We start from the raw sequence: 23,488 nt of genomic DNA, 5'->3' as shown, positions 1-23,488 counted from the left end.
TTTATGGTTTTGGTGACCCTGTCTTTGAATTGACAAAACATTACACACAACTCTTGTAAATGTACTGTCCTAACATACTCTAAATTTATGCTTTCGCCGTAAAACCTTTTTGAAATCGTAAAACGTGGTTAGATTAAGGAGATGTTTATCTTTCAAATGGTGTAAAATAGTTGTATTTTTGAAAAATTTGAATTTTGACATTTATTTGGATTCAAATTTGCCGCTCTTGAAATGCACCTGCTGTTGATGGAGTGCACCACGGGTGGCACGCTAGCGTCCCACCTAGCCCCAAGAGGTGTTAAGCATCTCCAATCCAAAATGAAATCTAGAATCGGCTTGCTATTTCGCAACTCCTGGCTAATGTCTCTGTCCCGAAGCAAGCACCAGTTAGCCTGGAGCTAGCCTCAAATTTAGGCCCATCTCCCGGCTCGCCGAATAGATATCTCCTTCACTCATGCCGCCAAACATACCCTCGTAAAACTGACTATCCTACCGATCCTCGACTTCGCTGATGTCATTTACAAAATAGCCCCCAACACTCTATTCAGCAAACTGGATGTAGTCTATCACAGTGCCATCCGTTTTATCACCAAAGCCCCATATACTACCCACCACTGCAACCTCCATGCTCTCGTTGGCTGGCCCTCACTACATATCCGTCGCCAAACCCACTGGCTCCAGGTCATCTATAAGTCTTTGCTAGATAAAGCCCCACCTTATCTCAGCTCACTGGTAGCTTTAGCACGCACTCCAGCAAGTATATTGCACTGGTCATCCCCAAAGCCAACACTTCCTTTGGCGACCTTTCCTTCCAGTTCTCTGCTGCCAATGACTGGAACGAAATGCAAAAATCTCTGAAGCTGGAGTCTTATATCTCCCTCTCTAACTTTAAGCATAAGCTGTTAGAGCAGCTTACCGATCAATGTACCTGTACACAGCCAATCTTTAAATAGCACACCTGACTACCTCATCCCCATATTATTAGTTACCTCTTGCTCTTTTGCACCCCAGTATCTCTATTTGCACATCATCATCTGCACATATATCACTCCAGTATTAATGCTAAGTTGTAATTTAAAAAAAAATTACTCTTCTACATTTGCACACACTGTACATAGATTCTTTCTATTATTTATTTTCTTTTGTGTTATTGACTGTACGTTTGTTTATGTGTAACTTTGTGTTGTTGTTTTTGTCGCACTGCTATGCTTTATCTTGGCCAGGTCGCAGTTGTAAATGAGAACTTGTTCTCAACTGGCCTATCTGGTTAAACAAAGGTGAAATATATATATTTTTTATATGATGCGAAGCTGTATGCCATTATTCACGTGGCTTGTGGTGTGTTTATAGGTGTTGTGTATTTGTCACACACAAGCTAAAAGGCCTTTCACACATGCATTGCACAAGAAATAAAGATACAGACAATTATGTTTTGCCTCAGATCTCTAAGTGCCCTAAATTCTGCAGACGGGCTCAATTGCACTGTACACCATGTGCAGTGTCAGTGTTGCTAGCTGTGATGAATAGCTTTCAATCTGAGCACAGAATGGGTTCAGGAACCTTTCAGAAAGGGTTTGGTCACCTAATTGCTATAGGGAGGGAAGGCTATTTGGGTTGCTTTGTATAAAATTCATTAGAATCTGATGGGGTGCTTAGTTTGTATGCATAAAAAAAATAACATTTAACCTTGTGAAAGTTGGAATATGTTTTTTGAAACCCGTCGGTTTGGCCTTAATTTGAATTCACTTAGTGGCTGCAAATTGAAGTTTGTGTGCAGGGGGAAGTTTAAATATTTTTTATAGTTTATTTAATGGCTGGTGTGGTGGACATACTCTACTGCCTCATAGTGTGGTGGCAATTAGCCTGTTAGTGAGTTAGCCTGTTAGCTTGCGGTGAAGCAGAACTGAACTGATATATTCATAACCAAGGAGGCCAAATCCCCCAGCCACCTAACCCAAGTTGTCAAGTGGCAATACTGGGCCTAGAAATGGCTATAAGAAAACTGACATTTTCTTGTCTACATGTATGTATTTTGTGTTGCCCAAGAAAAAAAAATGTTTTGTTACAACAAAAAATAGAGTTTTAAGGGTCATGCAGGGATTGCCAGATATGTTGGGATTATTGTTCCATTAATTTATTTGTATAACTCACATGGATGCTTCACCATTTGTACAAATGTGTCCTATGGTCAGGGACGGCGGCTGCCTGGTTGGCTGGTTTAGGCTCAGATCAGTGGCCTCCCTGAAGCAGTGGGAGAGCAGCAGAGCCCAAACGGAGCAAAATTGCAGTTGAGTCACTGTGCAGAGGATAGTGATTTGACCCCCAGCGGAGGTAGCAATCGTTTGAGCCGTGCTGCTGCCCCCCACCCCCCAGGATGTTACTCCGTGCTAACAAGGTGAGCACTGATTGGGCAGACAGGGATCTTTGAAGAGTTCAAGTCTGGGTGCCATGAACAAAAAAAGATCATGGTAACAGCATCTGGAGAAGTGTCATTAAGTCCCAGCCCCCCCAAAACAATCCAAAGTGTTAAAAATGTGATTTTCCTTTTTATAGATACTGCTCAAAAAAATAAAGGGAACACTTAAACAACACATCCTGGATCTGAATGAAATAAATAATCTTATTAAATACTTTTTTCTTTACATAGTTGAATGTGCTGACAACAAAATCACACAAAAATAATCAATGGAAATCCAATTTATCAACCCATGGAGGTCTGGATTTGGAGTCACACTCAAAATTAAAGTGGAAAACCACACTACAGGCTGATCCAACTTTGATGTAATGTCCTTAAAACAAGTCAAAATGAGGCTCAGTAGTGTGTGTGGCCTCCACGTGCCTGTAGAGTAATTATCGAGGTTAGCTAGCCAGCTATTTTCGTCAGCCGTGACGCCGTTCTCCAAACTTGGTCAACACTGCTAGCTAGCCAACTTATACCGACTAGCAGCACTGTAGAAACTAATACATTACAATGGAACGATTTGATTAGTGTAGTGTTAGCTAGCTACATAGTTGTCTTTGCTGTCTTTGTATCTAATATAATTGTGTAGTTTAGAGTAATTATCGAGGTTAGCTAGCCAGCTATTTTCGTCCGCCGCGACGCCGTTCTCCAGACTTAGTCAACACACCTAGTCAACATCAAACCCACTGCTAGCTAGCCAACCTTTACAGACTAGCAGCACTGTAGAAACTAATACATTACAACGGAACGATTTGATTAGTGTAGTGTTAGCTAGCTACATAGTTGTCTTTGTCATAGTTTGATAATTGTGTAGTTTAGAGTAATTATCGAGGTTAGCTAGCCAGCTATTTTTGTCCCCCGCGACGCCATTGTCCAAACCTAGCCAACTATTACCGACGAGCAGCATTGTAGAAACTAAATACATTACAAAGGAATGTCTTGATTAGTGTTATGTTAGCTAGCTACATAGTTGCCTTTGTATCGTGATAAAGGTGTAGTACTGAAACTATCGAGGTTACCTAGCCAGCTACACTTTCAAACAAAGTCAACAACGCAGCCACTGCTAGCTAGCCTACTTCACCAGCCAGCAGTACTGTATCATTTTAGTCATTTTAGTCAATAAGATTTTTGCAACGTAAGCTTAACTTTCTGAACATTCGAGACGTGTAGTCCACTTGTCATTCCAATCTCCTTTGCATTAGCGTAGCCTCTTCTGTAGCCTGTCAACTATGTGTCTGTCTATCCCTGTTCTCTCCCCTCTGCACAGGCCATACAAACGCTTCACACCGCGTGGCCGCTGCCACTCTAACCTGGTGGTCCCAGCGCGCACGACCCATGTGGAGTTCCAGGTCTCCGGCAGCCTCTGGAACTGCCGGTCTGCGGCCAACAAGGCAGAGTTCATCTCAGCCTATGCTACCCTCCAGTCCCTCGACTTCTTGGCGCTGACGGAAACATGAATTACCACAGAAAACACTGCTACTCCTACTGCTCTCTCCTCGTCAGCCCACGTGTTCTCGCATACCCCGAGAGCATCTGGCCAGCGGGGTGGTGGCACTGGAATCCTCATCTCTCCCAAGTGGACATTCTCTCTTTCTCCCCTGACCCATTTGTCTATCGCCTCCTTTGAATTCCATGCTGTCACAGTTACCAGCCCTTTCAAGCTTAACATCCTTATAATTTATCACCCTCCAGGTTCCCTTGGAGAGTTCATCAATGAGCTTGACGCCTTGATAAGTTCCTTTACTGAGGATGGCTCACCTCTCACAGTTCTGGGTGACTTTAACCTGTTAGGGCTAGGGGGCAGTATTGACACGGCTGGATAAAAAACATACCCGATTTAATCTGGTTACCACTCCTACCCAGTAACTAGAATATGCATATACTTATTACATATGGATAGAAAACACCCTAAAGTTTCTAAAACTGTTTGAATGGTGTCTGTGAGTATAACAGAACTCAAATGGCAGGTCAAAACCTGAGAGATTCCTTTACAAGAAGTGGCCTGTCTGACCATTTCTTGAACTTCTTTTCCATCTCTATCTTTTACTAAGGATCTCTGCTCTAACGTGACACTTCCCACGTCGTCCATAGGCGCTCAGAGCCCGGGAAAAAACAGAATGTCGTCATTCCAGCCCCAGGCTGAAACACATTATCGCCTTTCTCAAGTGGCCGATCAAGGGACTCTGGGCTTATGCGCGTGACCCGACCGCCCCCGCCTTTGTGATTTTTTCCTCTGTTTGCCGAAAAGGAGATTCCCTGTCGGAATATTATCGCTTTTCTACGAGAAAAATGGCGTAAAAATTGATTTTAAACAGCGGTTGACATGCTTCGAAGTACGGTAATGGAATATTTAGAATTTTATTGTCACGAATTGCGCCATGCGCGCGACACTTCTTTACCATTTCGGATAGTGTCTGGAACGCACGAACAAAACGCCGCTATTCGGATATAACGATGGATTATTTTGGACCAAACCAACATTTGTTATTGAAGTAGCAGTCCTGGGTGTGCATTCTGACGAAGACAACAAAAGGTAATGAAACTTTTATAATAGTAAATATGATTATGGTGAGTGCTAAACTTGCCGGGTGTCTAAATAGCGAGAGTTGCACCCCTTCTGAAAAAACCTACACTCGATCCCTCCGATGTCAACAACTACAGACCAGTATCCCTTCTTTATTTTCTCTCCAAAACTCTTGAACGTGCCGTCCTTGGCCAGCTCTCTTGCTATCTCTCTCAGAATGACCTTCTTGATCCAAATCAGTCAGGTTTCAAGACTGGTCATTCAACTGAGACTGCTCTTCTCTGTGTCACGGAGGCTCTCCGCACTGCTAAAGCTAACTCTCTCTCCTCTGCTCTCATCCTTCTAGACCTATCTGCTGCCTTTGATACTGTGAACCACCAGATCCTCCTCTCCACCCTCTCCGAGTTGGGCATCTCCGGCGCGGCCCACGCTTGGATTGCGTCCTACCTGACAGGTCGCTCCTACCAGGTGGCGTGGCGAGAATCTGTCTCCGCACCACGTGCTCTCACCACTGGTGTCCCCCAGGCCTCTGTTCTAGGCCCTCTCCTATTCTCGCTATACACCAAGTCACTTGGCTCTGTCATATCCTCACATGGTCTCTCCTATCATTGCTATGCAGACAACACACAATTCATCTTCTCCTTTCCCTCTTCTGATAACCAGGTGGCGAATCGCATCTCTGCATGTCTGGCAGACATATCAGTGTGGATGACGGATCACCACCTCAAGCTGAACCTCGGCAAGACGGTGCTGCTTTTTCTCCCGGGGAAGGACTGCCCATTCCATGATCTCGCCATCACGGTTGACAACTCCATTGTGTCCTCCTCCCAGAGTGCTAAGAACCTTGGCATGACCCTGGACAACACCCTGTCGTTCTCCACTAACATCAAGGCGGTGACCCGATCCTGTAGGTTCATGCTCTACAACATTCACAGAGTACGACCCTGCCTCACACAGGAAGCGGCGCAGGTCCTAATCCAGGCACTTGTCATCTCCCGTCTGGATCACTGCAACTCGCTGTTGGCTGGCTCCCTGCCTGTGCCATTAAACCCCTACAACTCATCCAGAACGCGGCAGCCCGTCTGGTGTTCAACCTTCCCAAGTTCTCTCACATCACCCCGCTCCTCCGCTCTCTCCCCTGGCTTCCAGTTGAAGCTCGCATCCGCTACAAGACCATGGTGCTTGCCTACGGAGCCGTGAGGGGAACGGCACCTCCGTACCTTCAGGCTCTGATCAGCCCCTACACCCAAACGAGGGCACTGCGCTCATCCACCTCTGGCCTGCTGGCCCCCCTACCTCTGAGGAAGCACAGTTCCCGCTCAGCCCAGTCAAAACTGTTCGCTGCTCTGGCACCCCTATGGTGGAACAAGCTCCCTCACGACGCCAGGACAGCGGAGTCAATCACCATCTTCCGGAGACACCTGAAACCCCACCTCTTTAAGGAATACCTAAGATAGGATAAAGTAATCCTTCTAACCCCCCCCCCTAAAAGATTTAGATGCACTATTGTAAAGTGGTTGTTCCACTGGAAATCATAAGGTGAATTCACCAATTTGTAAGTAAATGTAAATATTTGGTTAACATTAACTAGCTATAACAATCATTTTGTATTGCTAGTTAAAGCTTGCTGTTAGCTAGACAGCTGAAGTTCGATGGCTGACTTGCTAGCTAACATTGATATGTGTGGTCGTAACTTAATTTTGTGACATACCACAACAATATAATGTGACCGTATCAAGTATCCACCACATAAATATATGACACATGCATCTGTTTATGTACTGTACATGTGCACCTCACTCAGGTTTCAACTCAGGTTGCATGGCCTTAACTTACAGTAAGGGAAAAAAGTATTTGATCCCCTGCTGATTTTGTACGTTTGCCCACTGACAAAGAAATGATCAGTCTATAATTTTAATGGTAGATTTATTTGAACAGTGAGAGACAGAATAACAACAAAAAATCCAGAAAAACGCATGTCAAAAATGTTATAAATTGATTTGCATTTTAATGAGGGAAATAAGTATTTGACCCCTCTGCAAAACAGGACTTAGTACTTGGTGGCAAAACCCTTGTTGGCAATCACAGAGGTCAGACGTTTCTTGTAGTTGGCCACCAGGTTTGCACACATCTCAGGAGTGATTTTGTCCCACTCCTTTTTGCAGATCTTCTCCAAGTCATTAAGGTTTCGAGGCTGATGTTTGGGAACTCGAACCTTCAGCTCCCTCCACAGATGTTCTATGGGATTAACCTGTTGGAGGTAGGGGGCAGTATTTACACGGCCGGATAAAAAACGTACCCGATTTAATCTGGTTATTACTACTGCCCAGAAACTAGAATATGCATCTAATTATTGGCTTTGGATAGAAAACACCCTAAAGTTTCAAAACTGTTTGAATGGTGTCTGTGAGTATAACAGAACTCATATGGCAGGCAAAAACCTGAGAAGATTCCAAACAGGAAGTGGCCTGTCTGACCATTCCTTGAGCTTCTTGCCTCTGTTTATTGAAGACTGAGGATCTTTGCTGTAACGTGACACTTCCTACAGCTCCCATAGGCTCTCAGAAGGCGGGAAAAAGCTGAATGATGTAATTCCAGCCCCAGGCTGAAACACATTAGCGCTTTTGGCAAGTGGCCGATCAGTGGACAATGGGCTTAGGCGCGTGCACGAGTCGACCCCATGCTTTATTTTCTTTCGTCTTTTTACCTAAACGCAGATTCCCGGTCGGAATATTATCGCTTTTTTACGAGAAAAATGGCATAAAAATTTATTTTAAACAGCGGTTGACATGCTTCGAAGTACGGTAATGGAATATTTTGAAATTTTTTGTGACGAAATGCTTCGTGCTCGTCACCCTTCTTTACCCTTTCGGATAGTGTCTTCAACGCACGAACAAAACGCCGCTGTTTGGATATAACTATGGATTATTTGGGACCAAACCAACATTTGTTATTGAAGTAGAAGTCCTGGGAGTGCATTCTGACGAAGAACACCAAAGGTAATAACATTTTTCTTATAGTAAATCTGACTTTGGTGAGTGCTAAACTTGCTGGGTGTCTAAATAGCTAGCCCTGTGATGCCGGGCTATCTACTTAGAATATTGCAAAATGTGCTTTCACCGAAAAGCTATTTTAAAATCGGACATATCGAGTGCATAGAGGAGTTCTGTATCTATAATTCTTAAAATAATTGTTATGCTTTTTGTGAACGTTTATCTTGAGTAATTTAGTAAAATGTTAGCAAATTCCCCGGAAGTTTGCGGGGGGTATGCTAGTTCTGAACGTCACATGCTAATGTAAAAAGCTGTTTTTTGATATAAATATGAACTTGATTGAACAAAACATGCATGTATTGTATAACATAATGTCCTAGGGTTGTCATCTGATGAAGATCATCAAAGGTTGGTGCTGCATTTAGCTGTCTTCTGGGTTTTGGTGACATTATATGCTGGCTTGAAAAATGGGTGTCTGATTATTTCTGGCTTGGTACTCTGCTGACATAATCTAATGTTTTGCTTTCGTTGTAAAGCCTTTTTGAAATCGGACAGTGTGGTTAGATTAACGAGAGTCTTGTCTTTAAATAGCTGTAAAATAGTCATATGTTTGAGAAATTGAAGTAATAGCATTTCTAAGGTATTTGAATAACGCGCCACAGGATTCCACTGGCTGTTACGTAGGTGGGACGATTTCGTCCCGCCGACCATAGAGAGGTTAAGGTCTGGAGACTGGCTAGGCCACTCCAGGACCTTAATGTGCTTCTTCTTGAGCCACTTCTTTGTTGCCTTGGCCGTGTGTTTTCGGTCATTATCATGCTGGAATACCCATCCACGATCCATTTTCAATGCACTGGCTGAGGGAAGGAGGTTCTCACCCAAGATTTGACGGTACATGGCCCCGTCCCTTTGATGCGGTGAAGTTGTCCTGTCCCCTTAGCAGAAAAACACCCCCAACGCATAATGTTTCCACCTCCATGTTTGATGGTGGGGATGGTGTTCTTGGGGTCATAGGCAGCATTCCTCCTTCTCCAAACACGGCGAGTTGAGTTGATGGCAAAGAGCTCCATTTTGGTCTCATCTGACCACAACACTTTCACCCAGTTGTACTCTGAGTCATTCAGATGTTCATTGGCAAACTTCAGACGGTCATGTATATGTGCTTTCTTGAGCAGGGGGACCTTGCGGGCGCTGCAGGATTTCAGTCCTTCACGGCGTAGTGTGTTATCAATTGTTTTCTTGGTGACTATGGTCCCAGCTGCCTTGAGATCATTGACAAGATCCTCCCGTGTAGTTCTGGGCTGATTCCTCACCGTTCTCATGATCATTGCAACTCCACGAGGAGAGATCTTGCATGGAGCCCCAGGCCGAGGGAGATTGGCAGTTCTTTTGTGTTTCTTCCATTTGCGAATAATCACACCAAATGTTGTCACCTTCTCACCAAGCTGCTTGGCGATGGTCTTGTCGCCCATTCCAGCCTTGTGTAGGTCTACAATCTTGTCCCTGACATCCTTGGAGAGCTCTTTGGTCTTGGTCATGGTGGAGAGTTTGGAATCTGATTGATTGATTGATTGCTTCTGTGGACAGGTGTCTTTTATACAGGTAACAAACTGAGATTAGGAGCACTCCCTTTAAGAGTGTGCCGCTAATCTCAGCTCGTTACCTGTATAAAAGACACCTGGGAGCCAGAAATCTTTCTGATTGAGAGGGGTCAAATACTTATTTCCCTCATTAGAATGCAAATCAATTTCTAACATTTTTGACATGCGTTTTTCTGGATTTTTTTGTTGTTATTCTGTCTCTCACTGTTCAAATAAACCTACCATTAAAATTATAGACTGATCATTTCTTTGTCAGTGGGCAAACGTACAAAATCAGCAGGGTATCAAATACATTTTTCCCTCACTGTACATCCTTATCCAATTCCGAGGCGCATATTGAAGATATTGGAAGAACTGTCCAAATGTACTTTTCGTCAGCCAACAAGATGAGTGTGCCTAACAAACAGCAAAAGCACTAGCCTACATCAATCTACTATCCCCCATAGTACAAAAGTTGACCTATTCTATGCGAGAAATAAATATTCCAAACAAAAAAACTGTTTTAAGCAATGAGCCTGATGCAACAGATGAGAACGTTTAGCTTAAATGTTGATAAGCTGTTTCTTGACATTATAAGCACAGCAATGTGCACACGGCAGTAGTCGATAAGCGCAAAAGTTCCATTAGCAGGAAAACACCTTTATGTGACCAAATGTAATTATGTATATAATTATTTTATTATAAAAGGTGCATTTCTAGGGTGAAAATTATCTTCCCCAAACTTGAAACTCACGCACAGGGTAAGTATGCCAGTTAGGCTCAACACTTGTAAAGCAGATTAGTGTGCTTCATTTTATTAAGAAGTTATTTGGCCACTTTAGTTGTGATTCAAACCTTGTCAAAAACTTACAGTACAAGTCAAAAGTTGACACGCCTACTCATTCAAGGGTTTTTTCTTTATTTTTACTATATTCTACATTGTAGAATAATAGTGAAGACATCAAAACTATGAAGTAACACATATGGAATCATGTAGGAACCAAGAATGCAGGATAGGACAAGGGTCCAATTAAAAAAAAGTGCAGTCTGGTTTGCTTTGTATAAGGAATTTGAAATGATTTATACTTTTACGTTTGATACTTAAGTATATTTGAGCAATTACATTTACTTTTTACACTTAAGTATATTTAACCTAACACTATTATACTTTTACTCAAGTAGTATTTTACTGGGTGACTTTCACTTTTAATAGAGTCATTTTCTATTAATTTATCTTTACTTTTACTCAAGTATGACAACTGGGTAATTTTTCCACCACTGCATATAGGCCTATGGGCTAGGCTACATGAGGTGTGTGACTGTGATTTTTAAAGTCGCAAAAAAAGGCATGCGCTGTTTCTTGCTTTAAGCTGGGCATCATTCACAAGTGATATTATTCTTGATTTAATTTGGTCTTTACAAACACTAAATAATATATATGTGTGAAATTTGTTTTGATTCAGAACGGACCATTGTCATGCACCTGTCTCGAAACAGGGGCAGCGTAAAAAAAATACATGACATGTATGCACTTAAATAGCGAATACCTGGGGTATTTTCATGCCAACCAGGTAGGCTATACTCCTGTTGTAAAGAGAAGCAATGTGCATACTGTTTGGAAGGTTTAGAAATAAATATAGTAGGCCTAGTTTATAGGAAGCTGATAGGATCCTCCTCTTTTCAATAGAGGCCATGACTCTGTTTTCTCACGCAGTTGTATTGTCACGTCCTGACCCTAGTAAGATGTCGTTTTCTATAGTAGAGTAGTTCTGTGCGTGACGGGGTGTTTTGGGTGTTTTCTATTTCTATGTTTTGTTCTAGTATTCTATTTCTATGTTGGAGGTTTTTGGGATGATCTCCAATTAGAGCCAGCTGGTTCGCGTTGTCTCTAATTGGAGATCATATTTATGTTGGGGTTTTTTGTAGTGTGTTTATGGGCAGTTGTATTCTGTTTAGTTGTGTTCTGTGTAGTCTTCAGTACCTGACAGAACTGTTAGCTTATCGTTTCCTCTTTGTTATTTTCTTTAGTGTTCTGAGCTTAATAAACAGTAATTATGAGCAGTCAACACGCTGCGCCTTGGTCCCCTCTATACGACAGCCGTAACGGAACTGCCCACCACAAAAGGACCCTGGAGGCAGGCTGGGGAGTATCGCCGTCTGAGGGAGGAGATTGAGGCAGCTAAAGCGGAGCGGCGTTATTATGAGGCGCTGTACAAACCACTAGGCAAGTGCGAGAGACAGCCCCCCAAAAATGGGGGGGGGGCACACGGGGAGATTGGCAGAGTCAGGTTGGAGACCTGAGCCAACTCCCCGCGCTTACTGTGGGGTGCGAGTGATCGAGCAAGCACCATGTTATGCTGAGATACGCACTGTGTCGCCAGTGTGCATCTACAGCCCGGTGCGCTCGGTGCAAGCTCCTCACAGGTGCCGTGCTAGAGTTGGCATTCAGCCAGGAAGGAGTATGCCTGCTCAGCATTCCTGGTCTCCGGTGCGTCTTCTCGGCCCAGGTTATACTGCGCCAGCTCTACGCACGGTACCCTCAGTTCGCCAACACAAACATGTGCGACCTGTCACAACGTCTCACGCTTGTCGGGCTACGGTGGTTATCCAGCCAGGACGGGTTGTGCCAGCCATAAGCTCCAGATCTCCAGTGCGCCTCCACGGCCCAGTATAACCTGTGCCTGCTCTGCGCACCTGGCCTCCAGCAATGCTCTCCAGTCTGGAGCCTCCAGCAACGTTCCCTAGTCCAGAACACCCAGCAACGTTCCCTAGTCCGGTGAGACCTATTCCAGCTCCACGAAGGAAGCCTCCAGTGACGTTCCCTAGTACAGAACTCCCAGCGACGTTCCCTAGTCTGGTGAGACCTATTCCAGCTCCACGAAGGAAGCCTCCAGTGATGATCTATGGTCCGAAGCCTGTAGAGATGATCCATGGCAAGAAGCCTGTAGGGATGATCCATGGCCCGGAGCCTGTAGGGATAATCCATGGCAAGAAGCCTGTAGGGATGATCCATGGCCCGGAGCCTGTAGATATGATCCATGGCACGAAGCCTCCAGTGATGATCCATGGCGCGGAGCCTGTAGGGATAATCCATGGCACAAAGCCTCCAGTGATGATCCATGGCGCGGAACCTCCTGAGAGGGCCTATGGTGCGGAACCTCCTGAGCCGGCCAACGGTCCGGAACCTCCTGAGACGGCCTACGGTCCGGAACCTCCTGAGACGGCCTACGGTCCGGAACCTCCTGAGACGGTCTACGGTCTGGAAACTCCTAAGACGGCCTACGGTCTAGCAACTCCTGAGACGGCCTACGGTCCGGAAACTCCTGAGACAGCCTACGGTCCGGAAACTCCTGAGACAGCCTACGGTCCGGAACCTCCTGAGACGGCCTACGGTCCGGAACCTCCTGAGACGGCCTACGGTCCGGAACCTCCTTAGACGGCCTACGGTCCGGAACCTCCTTAGACGGTCTATGGTCCGGAACCTCCTGAGACGGCCTATGGTCCGGAACCTCCTGAGAAGGCCTACGGTCCGGAACCTCCTGAGACGGTCTACGGTCCGGAATCTCCTGAGAAGTTCCCCGGTCCGGAATCTCCTGAGAAGTTCCCCAGTCCAGAGTCTCCAGCAGTGGCCTGTGGCCCAGAGTCTCCAGCGGCGGCCTGCGGCCCAGAGTCTCCAGCGGCGGCCTGCGGCCCAGAGTCTCCAGCGGCGGCTTGCGGCCCAGAGTCTCCAGCGGCGGCTTGCGGCCCAGAGTCTCCAGCGGTGGCCTGCGGCCCAGAGTCTCCAGCGGGGGCCTGCGGCCCAGAGTCTCCAGCGGCGGCCTGCGGCCCAGAGTCTCCAGTGGCCCAGAACCTCTAGCGGCGGCCTGCAGTCCGGTTCATCCGACGATGATCCAGTGGTACAGAAGCAGAGGGATCTGCGGGCGGAGTGGGGGTTTTGCCCATACCGGAGCCACCTCCACTGCTGGATGATCTGCTGGATGGTAAGGTTCTGGGTACTGCCCTCCCTTTTTGTTTTGTGGTTTGTTTTGTTGTTTTGTAGTTGCATTGGGAGGCATTGGGGGGGGGGGGGGGTACTGTCACGTGTTGACCCTAGTAAGATGTCGTTTTCTATAGTAGAGTATGTCAGGGCGTGACAGGGGGTGTTTTGGGTGGTTTGTCTGTTTTCTAATTCTATGTTTTGTTCTAGTATTCTATTTCTATGTTGGAGTTTTTTGGGATGATCTCCAATTAGAGCCAGCTGGTTCGCGTTTTCTCTAATTGGAGATCATATTTATGTAGTTTTTTTTCTAGTGTGTTTGTGGGCAGTTGTATTCTGTTTAGTTGTGTTCTGTGTAGTCTTCAGTATCTGACAGAACTGTTAGCTGATCATTTTCTCTTTGTTATTTTCTTTAGTGTTCTGAGTTTAATAAACAGTAATTATGAGCAGTCAACACGCTGAGCCTTGGTCCCCTCTATACGACAGCCGTTACATGTATAGCTTATAGAAAGGTTGTGCAACATGAGCTCATGGGCTCTCATGAAGTGTTTAATTAGATTTCTGATTACATTTGCATTAAAGTCAGAGCTATTAGAGGGACAGTAGAGTCCTTAGTACCAGGCAGTTAGCAAGTTTGGTAGGCTACTAATGACCATCAGCAGCATCAGAGGTTGGAGAAGTCTAATACCGTGACTTAACGGTCACATGGAATTTGACTGCCATCATGACTAATGACTGCCGTGTGGTGGTAATGCGGTCACTGTAGCAGCCCTAGTGGTGACATAATTTAGGACCTTTAAAGTTGCAGTGACACATTCATAACCTGAGCGGAAACCAGATTGTATTACAAAGAGAATACTATAGAATCAAGAAAGCCAGTCAGTTGATTATTGGCAAGTTTTTCCAACATTTTTGATAAACACAGCAAGATAACAGTTGATCTCTCCCTTTAAATAAAGGATGCACTGTGGCTGTCTTTCAAGCACTGGGAACCTCCCCAGAAAGGAGAGACAAGCTCGGCGATGATAGCGTCTGCAACCTTAAAGAAGGAAAGATCTAAACCCTTTGACCCAGATTTTTGTTTGGGGGGGTAATATCATGTTTCAGGTAAAACCCAAATGCAGACTGTGTTGAAGTAACACTGTTTATTGCAGCAACAGGGTCAGGCAAACAACAAGTCAAGGCAGGCAGGGGTCGATAATCCAGAGTAGAGGCAAAGGTACAGGACGGCAGGCAGGCTCAGGTCAGGCAGAGGTCAGTAATCCAGAGTAGGGGCAAGGTACAGGATGGCAGGCAGGCTCAGGTCAGGCAGAGGTCAGTAATCCAGAGTAGGGGCAAGGTACAGGATGGCAGGCAGGCTCAGGAAAAGCGAGGAACAAAATCAGGAGGGTGAGAAAAAGAGACTGGGAAAAAGCAGGAGCAGAGACAAACCACTGGTTGACTTGAACAAACAACACAAACTGGCAACAGACAACGAAAAACACAGGTGTAATTACCCAGGGGATAAGGGGAAGATGGGTGACAACTGGCGGGGGGTGGAGACAAGCACAAGGACAGGTGAAACAGATCAGGGCGTGACAGGTAAAGTTTAAGGAGCTGCTTTAACACCTCAGACTCAGCGACCGCCTGCAGGGCGAAGCTGTGTAGCGGGGCAGGGGAAAAAGAGGGAGGATCATCAGGGCTAGTAGCGTTAGAAGGGCTGGGAATTGAGGAATTGTTGGATGTGCAAGGAGGCATGGCTGAGTGAAATAGGAATCCTGACTTAATGAAGTGGCGATTACAGAGCTCAGCCATGCACTCCTTGTCAGTAACAACCACATCAACATTAAGGGACATGGGTAGCTGTGAGGAGGAGGGTTTATTCTCCTTTCACCATATTCCAAAACTTCTAGGGGTTAGACCCACAGAGAAAGAACAGTTTATTAACTTTTTATGGTTTGGGGGCAGTATTTCGACGTCTGGATGAGAAGCGTGGCCAAAGTAAACTGCCTGTTACTCAGGCCCAGAAGCTAGGATATGCATACACTCTAAATTTTCCAAAACTGTTAAAATAATGTCTGTGAGTATAACAGAACTGATATGGCAGGCAAAAACCTGAGGAAAACCCATCCAGGAAGTGGGATTTTTTTTATGTGGGTAGTTTCAATTGAATTCCTACAGAGTATCTAATGGGTTAGGACCCAGATTGCAGTTCCTATGGCTTCCACTAGATGTCAACAGTCTTTGGACATTGTTTCAGGCTTGTTTTCTGAAAAAGGAAGAAGAATGAGACCTTTCTGTCAGTGGACTGTAGAATCATGCAGTGCTGGTTGGCGCGCGTGACTGAGTTTGCGCCCTTCGTTGTTTTTCCTTTCTATTGAATACGCTATTGTCCGGTTGAAATATTATCGATTATTTAGACAATAGACAACCTGAGGATTAACTATAAACATCGTTTGACATGTTTTGACGACCGGTACTATTAGGATGTATTCGTCTGCATGTATTGACCGCCTTTGAGCCAGTGGATTACTGAACAAAACACGCCAACAAAATAGAGTTTTTGGGATATAAAGAGGGACTTTATCGAACAAAACAAACATTTATTGTGTAGCTGGGACTCTTGTGACTGCAACCATATGAAGATCTTCAAAGGTAAGTGATTAATTTTATCGCTATTTCTGACTTTTGTAATTCCTTTACTTGGTTGTAAAATGTTTGTATGCTTTTGTAAGCAGGGTGCTGTCCTCAGATGGTATGCTTTCGCCGTAAAGCCTTTTTGAAATCTGACAAAGCGGCTGGATTAACAAGAAGTTAATCTTTAAGACAATGTATAACACTTGGCTTTTTTATGAATGTTTATTATGACTATTTCTGTATTTTGAATTTGGCGCTCTGCAATTTCAATGGATGTTGTCAAGGTGGGTCGCTAGCAGAACGCCTACGCCAGAAAGGTTAACCTTTTCACGTGTGAGTTCAAAATATCTCGAACGGTAGCCCCAGCGTGAGTATTTTTTAATATGATTGTTACGCAACAGGACAGTTATTAACCCACATTGCCGTCAAAACAAAGGCACGCTGCCTGCAAATTACCTATAGGCTATATTTTCTAACAAGTTGTATTTTATAATTGAGGTGTGTTTGGCCTCCTCATTAATTCACATAGAAGTAGCCCATTTCACTGTTGAGGATAATTTGAGGCATTACTAAGCAGGACAATCTTCTCTCTTCATCAAGAGTCTATGCATCAACTTTTTCCTCCCTGGCACGTTTTCCGGCTTGCGCCCGCATTTCCTTCACTACTAATAATAACTTTGGACATGTGTGCATTCCTATCAAAGTAAGTATCTTATTTAGCTATCATTATAGTTTCTGTATATCATGTTGTCATTTCTACCGTAGCACACCGTATGTATGTATGTACTGTATGTATGTATGTATGTGTCAATCGTTGCTAGGAGTGGTGGTAGGAGTCAGGCGCAGAGAGCAGAGGTAAGGAACTGTGTGTTTATTAAATAAAACACAACACGAACGACGCCAACACAACCGGCGTGGAAAAATGCAAAGTGCCCAGAACAGGCGCACAGCATGCATAAAATATAACAATTGTAGATCGCCAGCACATCCAAATACAAAACACAACCTGACGCTAAATAATCCCGCACAAACCTGGGCGGGCTACCCAGGCTTAAATAACCAAAATCAAAAGACCCAAATGAGGAACAGGTGCAAACAATAAGACATACCAAACGAAAAGGAAAAAGGGATCAGCGGCGGCTAGTAGGCCGGTGACGACGACCGCCGAGCGCCGCCCGAGCAGGCAGGGGAGCCACCTTCGGTGGGATTCGTGACAGTATGTATGTATGTATGTATGTATGTATGTATGTATGTACTGTATGTATGTATGTATGTATGTATGTATGTATGTATGTATGTATGTATGTGTAACCGATGTGAAATGGCTAGTTAGTTAGCGGTGGTGCGCGCTAATAGCATTTCAATCGGTGATGTCACTCGCTCTGAGACTTGAAGTAGGGTTTCCCCTTGCGTTGCAAGAGCCGCGGCTTTTGTGGCGCGATGGGTAACGATGCTTCGTGGGGTGTCAGTTGTTGATGTGTGCAAGGGTCCCTGGTTCGAGCCCGGGTTGGGGCGAAGAGAGGGACGGAACCTACACTGCTACATTGGCGGCTCCGGACTGGCGGGAAGCTCTGGCGGCTCCGGCTGGCGAGACCCACTGGAGGCCTAGTCCTGGGAGGTGGCACAGGACAGACCAGGATGGGGAGACCCACTGGAGGCCTGGACCGAGGAGGAGGCACAGGATAAACCGGGCTGTGGGGGAGCACTAGAGTTCTGGTATGTACGCTCGACATGCTTACTCCAGGCTGAATGCCCACTTTGGCCCGGCATGGGTGGAGAGCAGGCATTGGGCGAACTGGACCCTCCCAGCGCCCTGGAGACACAGTGCGCAACGCCAGCGCAGGATAACCTGGACTGAGGAGGCGCACTGGAGACCAGACGCGCTGAGCTGGCACAACCTGTCCTGGCTCGATGCCTGCTCTCGCATGGCACTTGCGGGGGGCTGGCATGTAGCGCTCCGGGCTATCAACGCGTATTGGGGACACCGTGCGCTTTACCGCATAACACGGTGCCTGACCAGTACTGCGCTGCCTCCTGTAAGCACGGGGAGTTGGCCCAGAATTAAATCCTGGCTCTGCCACACTCCCGTGTGCCCCCCCAAAACATTTTGGGGGGCTGCCTCTCGTGTCCGTCACGCTCCCTTGCCTCATACCAGCGCCTCTCAGCTATCGCCGCCTCGATCTCCCACTGCGGGCGGCGATACTCCCCACCCTGAGCCCATGGTCCACCTTCATCCAGTAATTCCTCCCATCTCCACGAATCCTGAACGTTGCTCTCCATTCTTTCCAATGTCCATGAGTCCCGATAGCTCTTCTCCTGGTTCTTCTCCTTTCTCCGCTGCTTGGTCCGTTTTTTGGTGGGGGATTCTGTTACGCCTGTCGTTAGAATTAGACCAAGGTGCAGCGGAGGATGTGTATTCATTATTAAAGATTTTAATGAACATAAACACTCTATACAAAACACGAAAAGAAACGACAGCAAACAGTCCTGTCTGGTCCCAAAATGAACACCACAGAAAACAATCCCCCACAAAACCCAAAGGAAAAACATGCTCCTTATGTGTGACTCCCAATCAACAACAACGAACTTCAGCTGTGCCTGATTGGGAGCCACACACGGCCCAAAACAAAGAAATACAAAAAACCTAGAAAAAGAACATAGAACGCCCACCCAATGTAACACCCTGGCCTAACCAAAATAAAGAACAAAAAACCACTCTCTATGGCCAGGGCGTTACACTCCTAGTGTTAACATGCAGAAAACCCAGTTTTTAATGATAGTAGACAAGTCAGAATTGTGGCTAGCAAAAGTAGATGGGCCAGGGTGTACATGCACATTTCCATATATCATCAGCAGTAATTCAATCAGAGCAAGGCAGAGGACAGGGAGAGCTTTGCAGTGTTAATTTTTTTTATGACATTTGAATGTGCATCAGATGGCAACAAGATCATATTGTACAGCAATTTCATCAGGTTACATGAATTCAAAACCGTTGAGAGAGGGTTAAAATAGGATGAGAGCCCAAGAATCTGTATTACCGATAAAGAGTCGGTCTTGAGTGTGGGAACAAACATTGTCTGTCCCACGGTCAGGTAAATGAGCAAGTTCATAGTCAACAAAGTGAGCAGGAGTCATGGAGCAAATAACACAAAGCACAAGAAAAAAGTTAAACTGCTTCGGGCTAGCCATTGTAAGTTCAAAGAGTCACTCGCCACAACAAAATAACGTGAGAGAGTAGCTCTCAGAGTCCAGTACGCTATAAAAGTCTGAGAAAATAAATAAATAGTAGGCCTATGCTAGTTAATTAAAGCATTTCTGAGTATAGCTCACATAATAACCTTAAAATTTAGATCAGTCGAAAGTCATGTGTGTGTGTTGGATGGGCAAGAGTATGGCGGGGGTACCTGTACCAGACAGGGGGAGACAGGCCAGGACAGATGGGAAGCAAGCAGCAGTGTAGCAGGCAAAGGGTGTAGGTGTCACATCCGCTTGGGAGAAGATTTTGTTGGGAGGCTGAGAGGGAGAGGAGGCTTTCAACCTTACCAGACAGGTGCGTGGTGGAGCAGATAAAAATGTCCAAAACTAAAAATGCTAAATTCCAAAAGCCAGTCATCGACTGAGAATGCTAGTAATTTTTACAGTTCACAAAATAGAACATATGGCGGTGGGTTTAATGCTTACCTACTGTTGTAGTCATGCCGATAAAGCATATGAAATTGAAAATTGAGCGAGAAAGAGTCATAAGAGTGAGATGAGTGAGTTATGGCGAGAGAAACATTTGCAACTGAAGATGGTGAAAATTATTTCTAAACTGAGTGTTGGATTGGGAATATACACAGTGGTGTGCTATAACCACGGGCAAATGGTACAGCTGGTGGGCCTCGCTGAAAGTGTGCTAATGGTAATGTGTGTTCCAAGCAGTTATAGGGATACAGTCATCCAATTGTGGTATGCTGTTAGGACAAGGTCCCTGGAGGACATCCTGAATATTAATGGCAAAGAATGAAAAGATGTGCAAATCCAATGCTGCCCACCATTTCTCTGTAGGTCTACTGTAATAGTGTCTTATACCTACATGGCTGCCTAGAGAAATTCAATAAGGAAATGGTATGGTAAAATATGTCAGACATTTGCCATCACCAGGATACTAGGACTGCATTGGACAAATGTACTGTAAATGTAATCTTATTTTGGTGTTATTTTATTTACTTGATGTATTACAATGCTATTTTTATAAGCTGATGACATTATCCAAATATTTTTGGCAAGGCACAAGACCTTTAGAATATTAGAATACCAGCTATGCACATTATTTGTGGTAATTCAAATCTATAGACCTACACTTGTCATTATCCGTTTACACTAAGTCTCCAGTAAGGTGTTATTTCCCATTGTAAGTTATCGTCACCTAGTCATTGAATGTGAAGATTTCTGTGCCACAGACCGATTGTCAGGTCCACACAACCTACAGCTCTGTCATTCACCAGCTGTGTTAAGTGTGGGTATGCTCGACAATTATTACAACAGGAAAAAACAGGTGTCTCTCGTCTAGAACCTACTTCAAAGAGCTTGGTTGTTCTTTGAAGTTTAAAGTGCCAATACCTGGACTGCAACAGATAGAAAAGCAATCCCATTTGCCAGTAATTCCTCCCCTTTCAAAATGGCAAGAAAATAAAAAATAGATTAAATACAAAACAAAATGTGTGAAGTGGATTCTTTCATCACCTGTAATCTTCCCTGCCGCTTGAAACGCCGAACATAAACTCAACTGCGGCAGTCAGACACAACAATGTCCTTTTCAGCGAATGGTGAAAGAGTTTCGTGTCAATCCCTATTCTTTGTGATCCTTTGTGCTTTATCCAGTTATTCAAATCAGTATAAATGGCAATGCCATTTTAGGAGGGAGAAAAAATTGAAATGCCATTATTTGGGGAGACAAAAGAGAGAACAGACTTAAAGCAACATGAAAAACAGACAATCCACTGATCCTTTCTAGTCTGGTTTAGCATTCCTCTGTGGTAGAGGTTGGAGAGACAGAGAAGCTCAATTTGGACTCTGCTTCAGGCCTTGTTGTTGTAACTCGAGGGGAAACCACAAACAGAAGCCCCCCGGCTTGAAGGTTGCGGTGAAGGATTCTGGGAGTGCCAGTTAGTGGGGCTGGGGTGACACATGCACAGAGGGCTTATGCCGAATGATAAGGCATTGAGGACAACACAGGAATCTGAAAATGTCAGCACCATATCCATCATCCTTAAGTATTATTGAATGCAAAAACCCAAGTAGCATAATCGCTAATTAGCTGGGCATGAACTCGCCATTAAAAAAAGTGCACATTCTACAGCCTGCTCCCTCTGGCCCTATCTGTTCACATTTGGGGATTGAGGGATAAAGATGCCCCTTCTTCAGAATACCCACCCTCCATCATTCTGGAGAAACAAAAGAGAGAGGAGAAAACATAGAGATGGGGAAAAAAAGGCCATTCAGGGATTTCTGAGAGTGTTGCTAAACAGGATTAGGGAATCGGATAGAATGAGGTAAACACCGGCATCCTGAATGGGGGAGCCAATGGGACGGGTGTTAGATGAGGGGTGGCTGAAAAGACTAGATTAGCCATCTGTGGGGCTCGGGGTGCCATCGTCATTAACAGGCTTAGGCCCCCACAGCCTCCCGTTTACATAAAGAGTCAAGCCTAGCCAGGGTTAACGGGTGAGGGGGAACCCAGTGAAGGATATTACCCCCCCAACACCCCCTTCTTCCTAACACCATCTCTACTAACAAAGGCCATAATATAATCAGTTGAATTGGACACTCGTTACTCACTGGGAGCACTGGGACCTGATACATTTCTTTTTTACAGCAAGGCAAACGAGTGGAGGGCGCAGTGGAAAATGTAGTCTGTTCATGTTGGACGGTCTGTGATCCTTGGTCTGTCCTTGGTCCTTGGTCTGAATTAGCTAACTAACGTTAGCTAGCATAGGGATCTTCTTCACTAGCTAGTTTGAGTTTAAACATTATTGATAGCAAGCTGACTAATGTAACATCATATCAAACCTTATCATCAGGGCAATGTTAACTATGCAAATCTTCCTCCATGACATCACATCACATTACGCATTAGGGAGAGGTTATGTATTTAGCTAGTTACGTCACAGTATCATAAATAGCTAGCTACTCCCCACACACCAGTCACAGCCATGATGTCGTACATTTGTTGTATATAATCCATTCCTTGCCATCTTGCACAATATTGTTGAATGCATTAGAACTTTGCACCAACTTTTATGAAAGCCCAACACATGGCAGCTGGGGGCAGACCACACCCTGATGATTCTGGGCAATTGGACATCATTGGCAAAAGTGGGGACGTAAGTAATCCATACCCAACCTATCCATAGTCGTCGTGACGTATTCACTTTCAAATGTTGTTTTGGACAAGACTGACTTCATGACCCAAAATATCCCATTTTGTAATAAATTGTTCTGGACCCAAATCAATGACACATAGGCCATTATAACCAGAGACGTTTGTTCTAGAAGACAGTTCCCTTTTAACCTTAGATCTGAAGTCAACTTGACCTGTAATTTCACCCCCACAATTTGACCGTGACCTTGGTTGATACAATTTTTGAATGTTGTTTCCTACAAACAAATTGCTTTCTGCACAGGAATGCAGCAGCTATGCTGATCACATTAGTGTTGTCACGATACTAGTATTGTGATACTAAGAAGTAAGGAAGCAAAAAAAAAAACAGACCATGAAGCGGACTGAATTTCTTGAGGAAAACAGTCCTAATGTTGGAGAAAACTGATTTATGTTGTCACCCAGAGTCACATTTGTTTGTTTTGAAAGCTATAGCACACAATATTTTACAGAAGTAGGTTTTAAAGGACCATAGAGTTTAGTCTGCATCGTATTTTATTTTTTGACACTGAAAATCTGGTATCATAGTATCGCAATACTGGTTTCGTGACAACATTAGATCCGTTTGATCTAATGTTAATAAGAGAGAGAATTACTATCAGGAGGATATGAACAGGTCAGTCATCAAGTAGTAATGATAATGTAACAACCTCAGCCATGGCCGACTACTTCAACAAGAACTACTACCAGGAGGATATCAAAAGGTAATGTTGCAATAATAATGAAATAATGATAATGTAGTAATTGGCCATCTACTTCAACAAGAACTACTCCCAAGAAGATAAATTATATAAAATATGATGGGAAAAAACCTTTGGAGAACTTGAAATCAAATTATGTACAGGAAGACATTGAAATCCGTCAATTGTTCCGTTTTGAATCAGATGGCTCATTCATCACAAAACCCTTTTAATGTG

The sequence above is a fragment of the Salmo salar genome, chromosome 10, assembly GCF_965601325.2.
Source record: "Salmo salar chromosome 10, fSalSal1, whole genome shotgun sequence".
NCBI classification, from domain to species: Eukaryota; Metazoa; Chordata; class Actinopteri; order Salmoniformes; family Salmonidae; genus Salmo; species Salmo salar.
The sequence above is the reverse complement of the archived record's forward strand: the minus strand, read 5'-3'. Positions refer to the sequence as shown.